At 38.6% G+C, this 13,002-nt stretch overlaps 1 pseudogene; it reads right to left on the minus strand.

The window, feature by feature from the left end:
* Positions 1–188: 188 nt before the first annotated feature.
* Positions 189–13,002, minus strand: part of LOC102243428 — a 48,689-nt pseudogene continuing 35,875 nt past the window's right edge.

Consider the following 13,002-nt stretch of genomic DNA (forward strand, 5'->3'; position numbering starts at 1 on the left):
CTGATGCCAGACAGTCCAGTTTCTCCCCGTGTGTGTCTGGGTCCCCCAGAGCCTCACCCGGCACTGGAGCTCAGAGGAAGTGGGAGCTTATAAATTCAGTTCGTGGTGCCGGCCTTTTAAGAGGAGCAGCTGGGTCTCTAGCAGCCGTGAGTTTCTCAGCCCCGGTCCGCACTGGTTTTTACAGTTTCTCAGCCCTGATCCGCACTGGTTTTTACTGCCTGTAGAGACTTCTTTCCCAGCTCTGAGACCCTGGGCTGGGGGCTGGTGTGGAGCTGGGACTCCTCGCTCCTCCAGGCGGCCTCTGCACAGGTGATCTCCCTCCCCATTAAAAGAGCGGCACACGGGTGCCGGACCAGCCCGTTCCGGCGCCTCCGCCCTCCTACCAGGCTCAGTGCGCTTTCTTCTTCACCTCTCTGGTTGTAGGACTTCCACTCAGCCAGCTTTCCCGCGGTTCTGGCTGATAGTTTTCTGTCTTTTAGTTGTAATTTTGATGTGGTGGTGGGAGGCGGCAGGTACAGGCGGTTACCTGAGCCGCCATCTTGGTTCTCTCCGATAGTAGCCTCTTGCTCCTGGGCTACCACCCTGTACAGCAAGCACGTCAAACTCACGGCCCACAGCGAATATTTTTGCGGCCCAGCCAATATAATGGTATGAAGAAATGTTTTAATAAAAATTTCCTAACTTAATTTTTACAATATCCTTTAAACATAATTATTAATAACGAACTACAACATTCGCTAATGACTGATTACTATAATCGTGTTGCATTCATTTCCCTTATGCGCAGGCGCACCATTTCTCTCCACTAATACTAGCCGCGAATATTTTAGCAGCCAGTTGCTGCGTCATTAGTCTTGGATTAACTTGTTTGGTGTGAGCAACAAGAAATATTTCGCTTTCAGAGAACAAGAAAAATAGGTTTATTTGCATTATGCTTATTAATTTGTGCAGTTATTCAGTGTCTGGTAAGTTAATGTTCAAGAAAAAAATATTAATTTTTATTAAAATGTTCTATTATTTTATGTTAACAATTACTCATTTATGTCAGCCCTTTGTATTCCGCATGTCTCTATTGAAATCAAGTGGTAGTAAATATAAACAAAAAATTGCTGACAAACATCGAAATTTCCAAGAAAAGTGGGAATTGGAGTATTTTTGCTGTGAAGTAAAAAATAAAATAACCTGCTTGATATTTAATAATGCTATTAGTGTACCAAAGTTATACATTGGAAATTGAAGCTTTTGTTTTTTTGCAGCCCACATAAACTTAAACTTCGTTTATTTGGCCCGTGTTAGTCTTTGAGTTTGACATGCCTGCTGTACAGCATGTCACTGCACTGTAGGCAATTGTAACACAATGGTATTTGTGTATCTAAGCAGATCTAAACAACACGAGATTAAATCATGTACAAGAGAGAGTGATGCAATCAAGAGATGTGGTAAATGAGCTATACGAGGCTGCTGCTGGTGTAACACAACTACTGTTTTACAGCAAACAGTTTTTTATAAGTAGAAATAATATGCTCTAAAATAATGATAAAACTATACTATGGTATAGTAAATACCATGTGGTCATTTATTATGATTATCAAGTATTATGCACTGTATATAATAATTGTATGTGCTATACTTTTATACAACTGGCTACATAGTAGGTTTGTTTACACCATCATCGCCACAAAAACAGAATTCATTGGGCTGCGATGTCAATAGAAGGCTACGCTGTCACTAGGTCATAGGAATTTTTCAGCTCCACTGTAATCTTATGGAACCACCACTGTATGTGCAGTCTGTCATTGCCAGAAATGTCGCTATGCATTGCATGACTACACCTGCTTGTAAAGTAAGCATTTTCAGTGGACCCATTTCTTGACTTCTTTGAGCAGAATTCCCGAAGAACTCTGAGGGAGGCTGCGGAGGGACTACAGAAGGCCCTACCTGTAGCAGGCGATTCCATGTGAGTTGTATTTTCCTCCCAGCAAGCTGCTTTCATGAGGGAAGTGGGGTTATATTTCTTTATTAATGTCAATTTTAAATAACATTTAGATTTTCACATGATTAGGCAAATGCTACCAGTATAACCCCACATTTTGATTTCCTTACAACTATTTTTTTAAAATCTATGTTTTTTCCAAATATCTTACAAGCCAGAGCTGTTTAATATAAGTAGGCAATTTGCCCCCCTCCTTTGAACAGCTCTTCATCTGAGGCTTAGCTGGGAGATGTCAAAGTAACCAGCAATTTAAAAAATTTGCATTAGATTTTTTAAAATCCCACCTTTCTCATAGAAAGTCCACACAGAGTAATGAGCTTTTTTGGGTTCTCTCTCACCACCCCCCCCCACCCCGCCCCGTGTGCTAATTAAAAATCTTGTTAGAACCAATATATTTTCCTCTAATTTTGAAAAAAAATTAAAAAATTTATAGCAATTATAATCCCACAATGATTATTATTGTCATCATGATTACAAAAGGTGAAACACTAGAACAGCAGGAGGCAGGGCTCTGTCTGGTGCAGCAGTTAGAGTTCTGGAATCGAATAAACAGTTTTGGATCCAGGCTCTGTGAGGTAAGGATTAGAATCATTTCAATGACAGGATAGATAGCAAAGCCTGAAGAGGTGTTTTTACCTACATCACACTGCAACTAAGTAGTCTGGTAACTGCATGTCCAAGTGTCCTTTCCCTTGCAGAAAAGAACTTTATAACTTCACAGACATCAAATTCAAATTGTGTTCTCACTATGCAGAGCGTGATTCAGGGTTATGTCTAGGCCAGAGCCTGGCTGCACTGGCTGCTAGCCCCCGGGAGCCACTGCATCCTCTAGGAAAAAAAATCACAGACCTTTAGATCATGCCTATGTCGAAGGACACCTCTAAAAGTTGGCTTTGTGTGTATTTAGAAAGGACCCAGAAAGATACTCTTACAAAATTTTTCAGTACTTCTGTATTCACCTAACCTTTATAAAAACTAGTTATTTTCCTTATTTTATGGGAAAGAAAGGAAAAGAAATTAATGTGAAACAAAAAGAAAGCTCTAGACTTTGAGACTTTATAACAGCACTAGTTTATTACATGGCCACGCAGTTCTGCATAAAGTGGGAGCTATGTTAATAAAAATACTACACATTGCTAACTCCTATTTTTTCCGTAACATTTTTAATGAGAAAAGCTATACATGCTTGTTGCAACTTTTAAAAACGGGACAGGAGAATATAAATTCATTGAAATAAAATTCTCTTGAACTATTTCTTCTTTTAGAAATTCCTGTATCCTTTGTGAGCAGGTTGTGATGTATCTTTCTGAACTTTTCATCTATTCATTTGTCTGCTCACACACAGATAGGTCTGTGAGATTTACAAATGGAATGGTTGTGGATCACTGTCAACACTTGACATGATAGCAGTTTAAGCAATTATCGGTACACCATGAGTCCATCATCAAGTACACTGACACCAGGATAAATCTGCAAATTCCAAAAAATAAGTACAATACTAGAGTTATCTTATCAAAACTTAAATCGAGGGCAGTAAATGAATAGAGATTCTGACTTAGTGACGCATTCTAACAACAATTTCTACAGGTGGCTATTCAGGAGGAAGCCCAATGCATTGTGTCCCTTGATTGTGCAAAGGTCTCCAGCCATTTTCTTAAAAGGAAGTAGGAATGTGTGCTAATTCCATATCACAAAGAGCAGAACTAAAAGGTTAAACTACCTCTGTATCATGTTTCCCTATTTGTAAGCACAGTGCCATATGTAAAATGCCAGTTGTGCCTGTTAGGTTGGATCAAATGAAAATGTTTATCATCATTACACGTAAGCTTTAATATCTCTACTATTTGTTCATTGTTCTCATTGCTGTTCACACAAAACCCCCAAGTTCAACCAGGCTAGCCTCCCCATCTTCCCTCTTTCCCCAGGCAGCCACATCTGCACTGAGCACATCTGGCATCTAGTGCCCTGACAGGACCTGGAAGTGTCTGTCTCAGGACACCAGTGTCCCAGCTTTTCACTGAGGAATTGATGCTTCTTTGGCTGACCCCATATCTTCTCTATTAAAGAACATTTGGAAGCGGGCTTTACAGTGTGTAACTTGCCTGCTTGGCAATTTTGTTTCTTTCTTAGCCAAGAAGAAACAAGGGGCTCATCAAACTAAATTTGAACCTTCAGCTCCACTTGAAAAATCATGGTGGTTGGTGTAAGAATCAGCAAAGTCTTTGAAGTTCTCTGGCATGAGAGGCAAATTGTAATTAGGTTCTTAACTGAAATGTGAGTTTCCTTTTGACTTGTTTGGTATCCTGGGCACAGAGCTCCACAACCAGCATCATGGGTATTTTTGTATTAAAATTGTACATTAGTTTTCATCTTTCACTAGGTATGGTTCATCTTTTATTTGAAAAATGAGTCCACTCCCCGCCCCCCCAATACAAATCTAGTCTTGAGTCATATAAATTCAAGTTGTACAAAAATTAAGTGATTATCAGGGAGAAAAAGCATTTTATTACCCCCAGATTGTGTTTTTATATCCAGTAGAACACCAGCAATGGAGATCTTGTGATCAAATATGATAGAAGTTCACTAAAAACCTAAATCTTCTTTAATTATCATCAGTTCATAGAAATGGATATTCAATTAATCATCATGTATTTATTGAGTGCCTTTGCATTGAAAGGTTGTAAAGTACTGCTGCTGGACTCTATAGTGATGGCTACAGTGCTTCCAGAAACCTGGAAGGGAGTGACATTCTTATTGCATTAGATGCGGGTGGAGTTGTAGTGGATCACTCCTTAATGAGAGTCAGCCAACCGCCTCCCCACATCTCAGCCCCACTCCTGCCCTTGGCCATTGGCCTCACATACTAAGACACTGATTTCCTGTTACACTCACAGGAAAATAGAATGATGAGGTGCTCATGAACTTTTAAGTTGAAAAATTCATCACCGTATTGAAATTCATGCAGTGCAACATAGTGAGTGATCGATGACTACAATAAGTGATTAGTATTCTTTACTTCTGTGAGGTTACGAAAAGCTGTAAGTTAAATAAGAGCATGTGAGGAAAGAAATGCCCTTTCCTGTAATTGTCCTGCGGTCTTTTGATACCTTTCTGCCCTTTAGTAGGCCCTGGTTGAGTTGGCCCAGGCTAACTTATCTGTGAATTTTCTTCCCGGGCACAATCCTCTATACAAAGATAAGCAACATTTTCATGGAAAGGGCCAGATAGTTTAGATTTTGTGAAGGTATTAGATTCTGAGGCTGACATAATAAAATACCACAAAACAATTTCTTTCTGTTGGTGGTTTAAAACAACAGAAATTGATTCTCTCGCCGTTTTGGAGGCTCTGAGGCAGAAATTGTTTCATGCCTCTTTCGAGCCTGGTGGTTGCTGGTAATTCTTGCTGTGCCTTGGTCAGTAGATACTTCACTCTAATTTCAGCCTTTGTCTCCACATGAATTCCTTCCTTCTGTGTATCTGTGTGATCTCTCCTTTTCGTACAAGGACACCAGCCATTGAATTTAGGGCCTACCTTAATTTAGTATAACATTATCTTAACTTCACCTACCAAGATCCTATTTCCAAACAAGGTCACATTCTGAGGTTCTGGGTGGATATGAATTTTGGGAAGATACTACTCAACACACTGCAGAGGACCATATGGTCACTCTGTTGCAATTAAACTCTGTTGTAGCACAAAAGCAGCCACAGACATTACATAAATGAGCGAGTGGGCTGTGTTCCAATAAAATTTTATTTATGGACACTGGCATTTGAATTATATATAATTTTACATGTCATGAATTATTGTTCTTCTTTTGATTTTTATTCAACAATTTAAAAGACTAGTGTTACTTTGTGGGCCATACAAAAACAGGCGGGTGGTGGGGGACAGCCAGATTTGACCCATGAGCCGTAGTCTGCCAACGTCTGATATATAGTGTTGATGGGCAGAGGTAACTACAGGGAACTTTTCCTTCCTTCTGCTCATGAAAAAAGAGCCAGATTCTGAGAAAACCTGTTTATGATTTGCATCAAGCAATTGTTAGATAGCTTCATGTTTCAGCAGAGAGGAAGCCAGACTGATCAGCAATGATGCCTGTTTGGCAGCATCATTCTTGGTGTGCTTGCCAAAATTTTTGGTGAGGATTTTGCTGTCAAGATTAAGAGGTGATGCAGGCTTAAATGAAGAACATGACCTGGAGTCCTTACGTTGAAGGATTAGAACATTTCCCTCAGGGGCTCATAGTATTCCCTGCGCCAAATGTTTCAGTATACTTTTGAGGTGATTTTAAATTAAAGGCATTTTGTGACTCAATAGGACATGGGGTTCTGGTAAGATACTTTCAATCCCTAGATACTCTTTCAAAGCCAGATATTAAATAATACTCTGCACATCTGAACAAAGTTTATCTTCTAATGCTAAGAGTTGCTAAGTCATCCAGGGGCAAAATAAATCTAAACTCTCTGGCTTGTTATGCATATTGTTTCTAATAAAATGTATGTAATATACATTTTTGAGGTTATTGTTAAGGATTGTGATTATATATTTGTTTCTTTCTAATTACAAAAAATCATGGTCTTTGTAGAAAATTAAAACAATGCCAAAATGAATAACATAAAGGTAAAAGTTTCTCATGATCTCTATTCCCAGAGATAATTTCTGAGGAGATTTGGAATTTATTTAAAAAACAAATTCCTACCCCATGTAATTGCGAGAGCAAATGAAAAAGTACACTGAACAGATATTTTACATATTTGAAAGACATTTTGGGACAAAGTTAATGAACATAAAGAGCAAAGTATGATCAGATATAAATACCTAACATGCATTAAACTCATGCTATACTGGAAACAGGATATGAAAAAGTCATATTTTCTGATCTTAAGGGATATATCTTTTGTTTTGTTTTTGTTTTTGTTTCCAATAAGCACAGAATGATCCAGTATTAATAACAACTTACATATGTATATAGTAAAATCCTGTTATTCAGAAACTTAGGATGTCTTGGGTTTGGCAATGGATATTTTCTACTATACAGAGACTCATTAGATATTCTACCTTCTTTGGTGACATCAACATTTTAATGGGGTTTTTCCATTCATGACACGTATTAGTTCGTGTTTTACCTGGCTGGGATTTGAGAAAAATCTTGTGAGCTCCCTATGATTTAGGGAAGAGTTGATGGCCAGGTTCTCAGGTGGATTTCAGTAATGACTGGTGTGCTTTGTGCACATAGCAGCCCAGAACAGAACGGCTGAATTATCACCACACTGAGATGACAGAAATCTTACGTACAGAAGTGGATAGATAATCCTCCACTTATACACAAAAGTGGATAGATAATCTTAACACTCACGATATGCCTGCAAGATGCCAACATGTTTTATTACAAGTGTCCTAGGGGTAGTATGGGTGTTGGAGCCAGACAGATTTGGCCATGAATCCTAACTTTATTCTCATTATTGATGGGGCCTTAAGTTACTTAAACTGAGTTTTTACCTGCAAAATGGGAAGAAATTATACCCACTTCGTAATAGTGTTGTAAAGGTTAGTGGTAATTGTGTGTAAAGCACTGAGTCAGTGTCTCACATTTAGAAGAAGTTCAAAAATGGTATCTTTTTTATTGCTACTATTTGAGAGCTCTTTAGATGACCCAATCCAAGCTTCTTGTTTAACAGAAGAAAAAATTGGATTCAGATGCCTTATTGCTCTTACATTACTAAGGTAATTGGTGGAAGGATAATTTTGACACTCTGATCCTTACTCCAGTCTTCTTTCTATCATTCTCTCAGTTATTTATTCATCCATTCTTTATTCATCATTTATTATGTAGCCATTCAGTTCCAGGTATTTTGCTGGACCTGGAGAATAAAATACAGACTATCTTGAGAAGTTTACAGTCTAATGGGAAACAAATGCATAAACATATAAATTATTGTTCAGTTTCTTAGATGCTGTAATGAAATTATTTTATATATACTTATAAAAATGGTTGAGCTAGTGGTTTAACTCAGCTTTGGGGAACCATTAAGGCTTTCTAGAGGCATCATATGTGAGTCTAGCCTTGAAGTATGTACTGAAGATTGCAAGGCAGATATGTGTGTGTGTGTGTGTGTGTGTGTGTGTGTGTGTGTGTGTGTGTGTGATTGGAAGGGGGATGGTGGTGAGAAGTGGTATTTAGATCAGAGAAACAGCCTGAGCAAAAGTTCTGAAGGTGTTAAAGAGTGTGGCATATTCATGGCAGCTTGGATAGTTAAATGTGGTTTGGGTAGTGGAAAGAGGTGAGACCAGAGGATGCCACACAAAAGAGTTAGTAAGGTAGCACTTCTTTTTCTGAAATGTTGCCATGTGTTGTGTGGTGGCTGGAGTACTAATGGGCATTAGTGTGCATATGGAGATAAATTAGCTCTTGTGAACTGATTTTAGAAAACTGCCTATCGTTTATAGCATTGTTTTGGTATAAAATATGGTCCAACTTCAAAATAACAGGACCAAAATAAACATTTGGGACCAAATTGTATAAAAAACTCTACATAATGGTTGACTTACACATAGTAGGCACTGAATAAATACTGGTTAAATATTTTTATATAGTGGTCTCAGTTATTCTAGAGTTACTTTAGATATAAAATGATAATTTATCCAATTCCATAGAGTGCAATAAAAGTTTACTGACCTGTATTACAATTATACATCTCTGGTCATTAATTCACCATTACAATCTGATTAATGTTGTTTGGCTCATTTCCCTAGGACTTAGTTCATATAAGTTTGATTTTGATGGTTGCTAATTGGGCAAGGAAAATAGTCTACTGTCATAACTCTGTGTCTTTATTTAATTACACCGTACGTTCAAGTCTAGTTGAAATTATATCTCTAGTGCTAAGTATTTTACTATCTTTATGTATACCTTATTTGAATAAATACTCCCTGTTTTTAAATTATCTCATCCTTAGAAAACAATATCTGTTTTCAGGCTATTACTTTAGGCCTGATATGCTAACATAACCATATTTTCACATTCCTTCATATTTTGTTGATTAGGTGATTTGAGATTTTTTCTTCTTAGTTTTTCATGGAGTTATCATAGGGGCATGTTTGTTGCATTAAATTGACTCAGAAAATCTTATAACTCTGTGGTAACTTTCTGAATATGATCTTATTGTACAAAGTCTAGGTTTGGTTTTGTTGGAAAAGATTTCTTACTTCTATTCTCTTATGGTATCAGTTAGAACCACCCACATTCAGAAACAAGGAAATTGTGACAGGCTGGAGGGGCTGCTCAGAAGTTGGCCATGTTAGGGGCATGGGCAAGGAAGGTGGAGAAAGGTGTCATTCTGAGAGTTTAGTTGAAGAGAAATGGCAATTAAATGGACCTCTGATAAAATTTCTGCCATTAGCTTTTAAAAACTTAACCAAACTGCTCTTTACTTCCTGGTTCATCTTTAGGGACTCTAAGTCTTACAGGATTTGCTTTATTCCTTGGTTCCATTAGTCAAGTAACTTTTTCAGATAAAATGATAACTGCACACAAAGACCGTGTTTTGAAGTCTTAGGGGTCCTCTGAGCATAGAAGTACCTATTCCCTAAACAAGTCACTGAAGGGATGTTTCTGGAAATTTCTGTAGTGATGGCAACCATTTTAGGCCAAGGCATCGGTGAGCTTATTCTACATAACAAACCACTCTAAAATGTACTGACTTCAGGAAATAACATTTATTGTTTTTCATGTTGCTGTGGGCTGGCTTGGTTGAGGCTGGTTGGTTGAGGATGGCCATACCCACTCCCTTGTCTGGGGCCTCATGGGGTGACTTGGATGATCTATGTGTCTGGAGACTTTCTCCATGCGGCATCATCCAGCAGGCTTGTCTGGGCTTATTCACAATGTCCAGGGGGAAAAGAGGGTGTGTCCCAATGTGCAAGCCTTTTTCAAGTCTCTGCTTGTGTCATATTTTCTAATATTGTATTGGCCAAAGCAAATCATATAGCAAAGATTTAAGGGTGAAAATATAAACTCTACCTCATGATGGGAGGAGCAGCAGAGGGGCTTGTAGCTGGAGCTTAGAGAAATCTGTGGTCATTTTGAAACCGATCCCAGTGACTGTAGAAATTTTTCTTTGTGTTCAGTTAAAGGTTATAGCAGTGAGCTATGGCTAGTTATGGCTTCAAAAAAATCACCTACTTACATAAAGTATTTACTACATGCTAAGTTTTTTTTTTTTAAGAAAACCTATCAATTTAGAAGATTGAATATAAGAAGGGAAAATATGAAAGTCCACTAGCATTGCTTCACATTTTACAAAACATGTTCACATAGACTGCTTAAAAAATATTTTTTTTAAATAATTTTTTTTTGAGAGAAAAGGAGAGGGAGAGAGAGTGAAATGTCAATGTGAGAGGGAAACATGGATTGGCTGCCTCCTGCACACCCTCTACTGGGGAACAAGCCCGCAATCCAGGCATGTGGCCTGACCAGGAATTGAACTGGCAACCTTTCCATGCTCGGAATGACGCCCAACCAACTGAGCCACACTGGCCAGGGCTAGATTGCTTTTTAAAAAAATCTTTAAAGCATCTTTGTGAGATAGGAATTGGATCATCATCATCATTTCATGGATGAGTAAACTGGTGCGTTAAGAATCTTACTTGAAATCGCTTACCTAATTCTTTTCATGGTAAAACGTGTACCCACGCCTCCATCCTGCATCCAGGGGTCTCGGGGTGCTCCATTGGTCACTTAATGCAGCAAGGGACAAATAAAGGAATTATTAGAGCTCTCATAAATTTTTTTTTTAGCCACACCACTTATACATCATGCTCTCATTCAGTGAAAGGCCTGCAGATTTGTAGTTTTGTTTGAAGAAAAATGTCTATATAAATGATACTCTCATTAAGAACTTGGTGGATTCTTTTTCTGTTTGCCTTTCCTTTTCTGGAGTTTGTTAATACCTATATTCAGTTGTTTTCACATCATGCTTTCATGTTTACTGAATTGCACAAGAATTGCTGAATTTTGCAATTTTTTCTGGATTCTAAATATTAACAATTTCTGCATCCATTTTCCTTCAAGAAACTGGTTGATCATTCTTATATTTATTATTTTACACTGTACAGAACTTGTAGACTTTTCATGGGCCCAATATATAGCACCAAGGAGAGGTAGATTGTCAAAGATTTCTTCAGTGAGAGATTAACATTCCTTAAACCTGTACTTTCACACAATGACTGGAGAATCCCTGTCCTTTGTCATCTATGTTCATTGAGATCATCTCATTCATGGGCTAGTGACCCTGGGCACAGGAGCAGTGTGCAGCCAGTGTCTCATGCATTCCTCAGCTCAGTGGTTCACCTTGGTGGAAAGACCCAAAGAAGCTATGACTGGTAAATCCCCTTGAAGCATCTGGGATATTGGTTGACCTTGAGCTAGTTGTTTAAAATTTCTTAGTTAACTTACCTTACATACTTGGTGGGAGGTTCAAATGATGTAATCTAGGGGGAAAATCATTTGTAAAATTTTAAAAGCTATAGAAACATGAACTACTAATATAAACATACTTTAACAAAGTACCAGTAAGAAGGCCCAACATAATTATTTTAAATTCTTAATGATCAGGTTTATAAAAATTCAAGGATTTTTGAGATCACTCTCTGTACCATTCCAATATTGTTAGGCTCAACAAGACAGGAGACATATCAGAGTCTGGGAGCAATCATCACTGTTCTTGACTGCACGAAGCCAGGAAATTAGTCTAGTGGTGAAATTTTTATGGTTAACTTCTCGTCCCCATTACGGTGTCTTACCCCCAAAGAGAATGGAGAGGGCCTACAGAATCTCCTCAGGGGTCCAGTCAAGAGGCAATTAACATTCCTACCTGACCATTCTCTGGTTGCTCCTTTCACACGGCATAGTACATAGACCCCCTCCTCACCCTTAATCTGGATTCTTTTAGTGAGTCCCAATTATATTCATGGCCCTGGCTTTCAGGCTGAGGTAACCTTTATGGCCAATTTATGAGCTATTTTCAAAGAAATTTCCTAGTGTGTTACAGGGATTTTATTTACTTTCACAAGACCTCATCAATGCATTCATTATAAAGAACCATATTGGTTTGCTTTTCTACTCTTTCCTCCATGCTGCCACCTCTACAGGAAATTACTCTGCAGGCAGAGACTTCACACAGAGAAAAGATGTCTTCTTATTCAGTAGAAGCAATTTCTGTCTTATGTGTTACTTTGACTGTCATAACATTCTCAGGCATGAACTTCACTCTCTTGATTAATATTTATAACCTCCTTTTTAGGCATCTGTAATGTCAGTGCCTGTGGGGGTGGGAAGCTCAGTACATGGCAGGCAGGAGAGTTGATAAAGTCTGTAAATACATAAAGAGACCGGGGTCGTAGAGAGGTCTCACTGTCAAAGGAAGCCCTGGGACTAATTCTAGCTACTCCAACGAGTCCTACTCAGAGGTGGCAAGACGCACTGGACATAGGGCAGAGACCCTGGCCCCTTGCTGCTGTGTCTATTTGCTGCTGATTGGCTGTGTGACTTTGGGCAATCCCCTGATGTTTGATACCTGTATTTCCCCGACTGAACCAACCGAGTGACTGCTACATGGGCTTGTGATAAGTAGGACAAATGGCAGTCTGCAAAGCTGCCTTCAAGCCATTCTCCTGCTCTCAGAAAGGTAAGACTAGAGTATTTTTCTCCCTCCAGAAAGAAAAGACTTCCAGGAGCAGTGTAGAGTTAAAGGCACTGGAAAGGCATCTCTCTGTACTGACTACTCCTGGAATGACATTACAATACGATGTACCTCTAGTAGATCATGATACAAGATCTGGGCAGATTCGAAGATTAAAGGAAAAGAAAGGCTGGGATGTCTAGGTATTTGGATTGAAAACTGCTCATGGGCCATTTGCATAAGCTTTTCTGATCTTTGTCTTAAGTTAGTGGGTAATTTTTTAAAAAAAATAATTTTCTCTTCATTAAGTTACAATGTGTGTGTGT

The sequence above is a fragment of the Myotis brandtii genome, unplaced genomic scaffold (genome assembly GCF_000412655.1).
Source record: "Myotis brandtii unplaced genomic scaffold, ASM41265v1 scaffold8, whole genome shotgun sequence".
In the NCBI taxonomy this organism is placed as follows: Eukaryota; Metazoa; Chordata; class Mammalia; order Chiroptera; family Vespertilionidae; genus Myotis; species Myotis brandtii.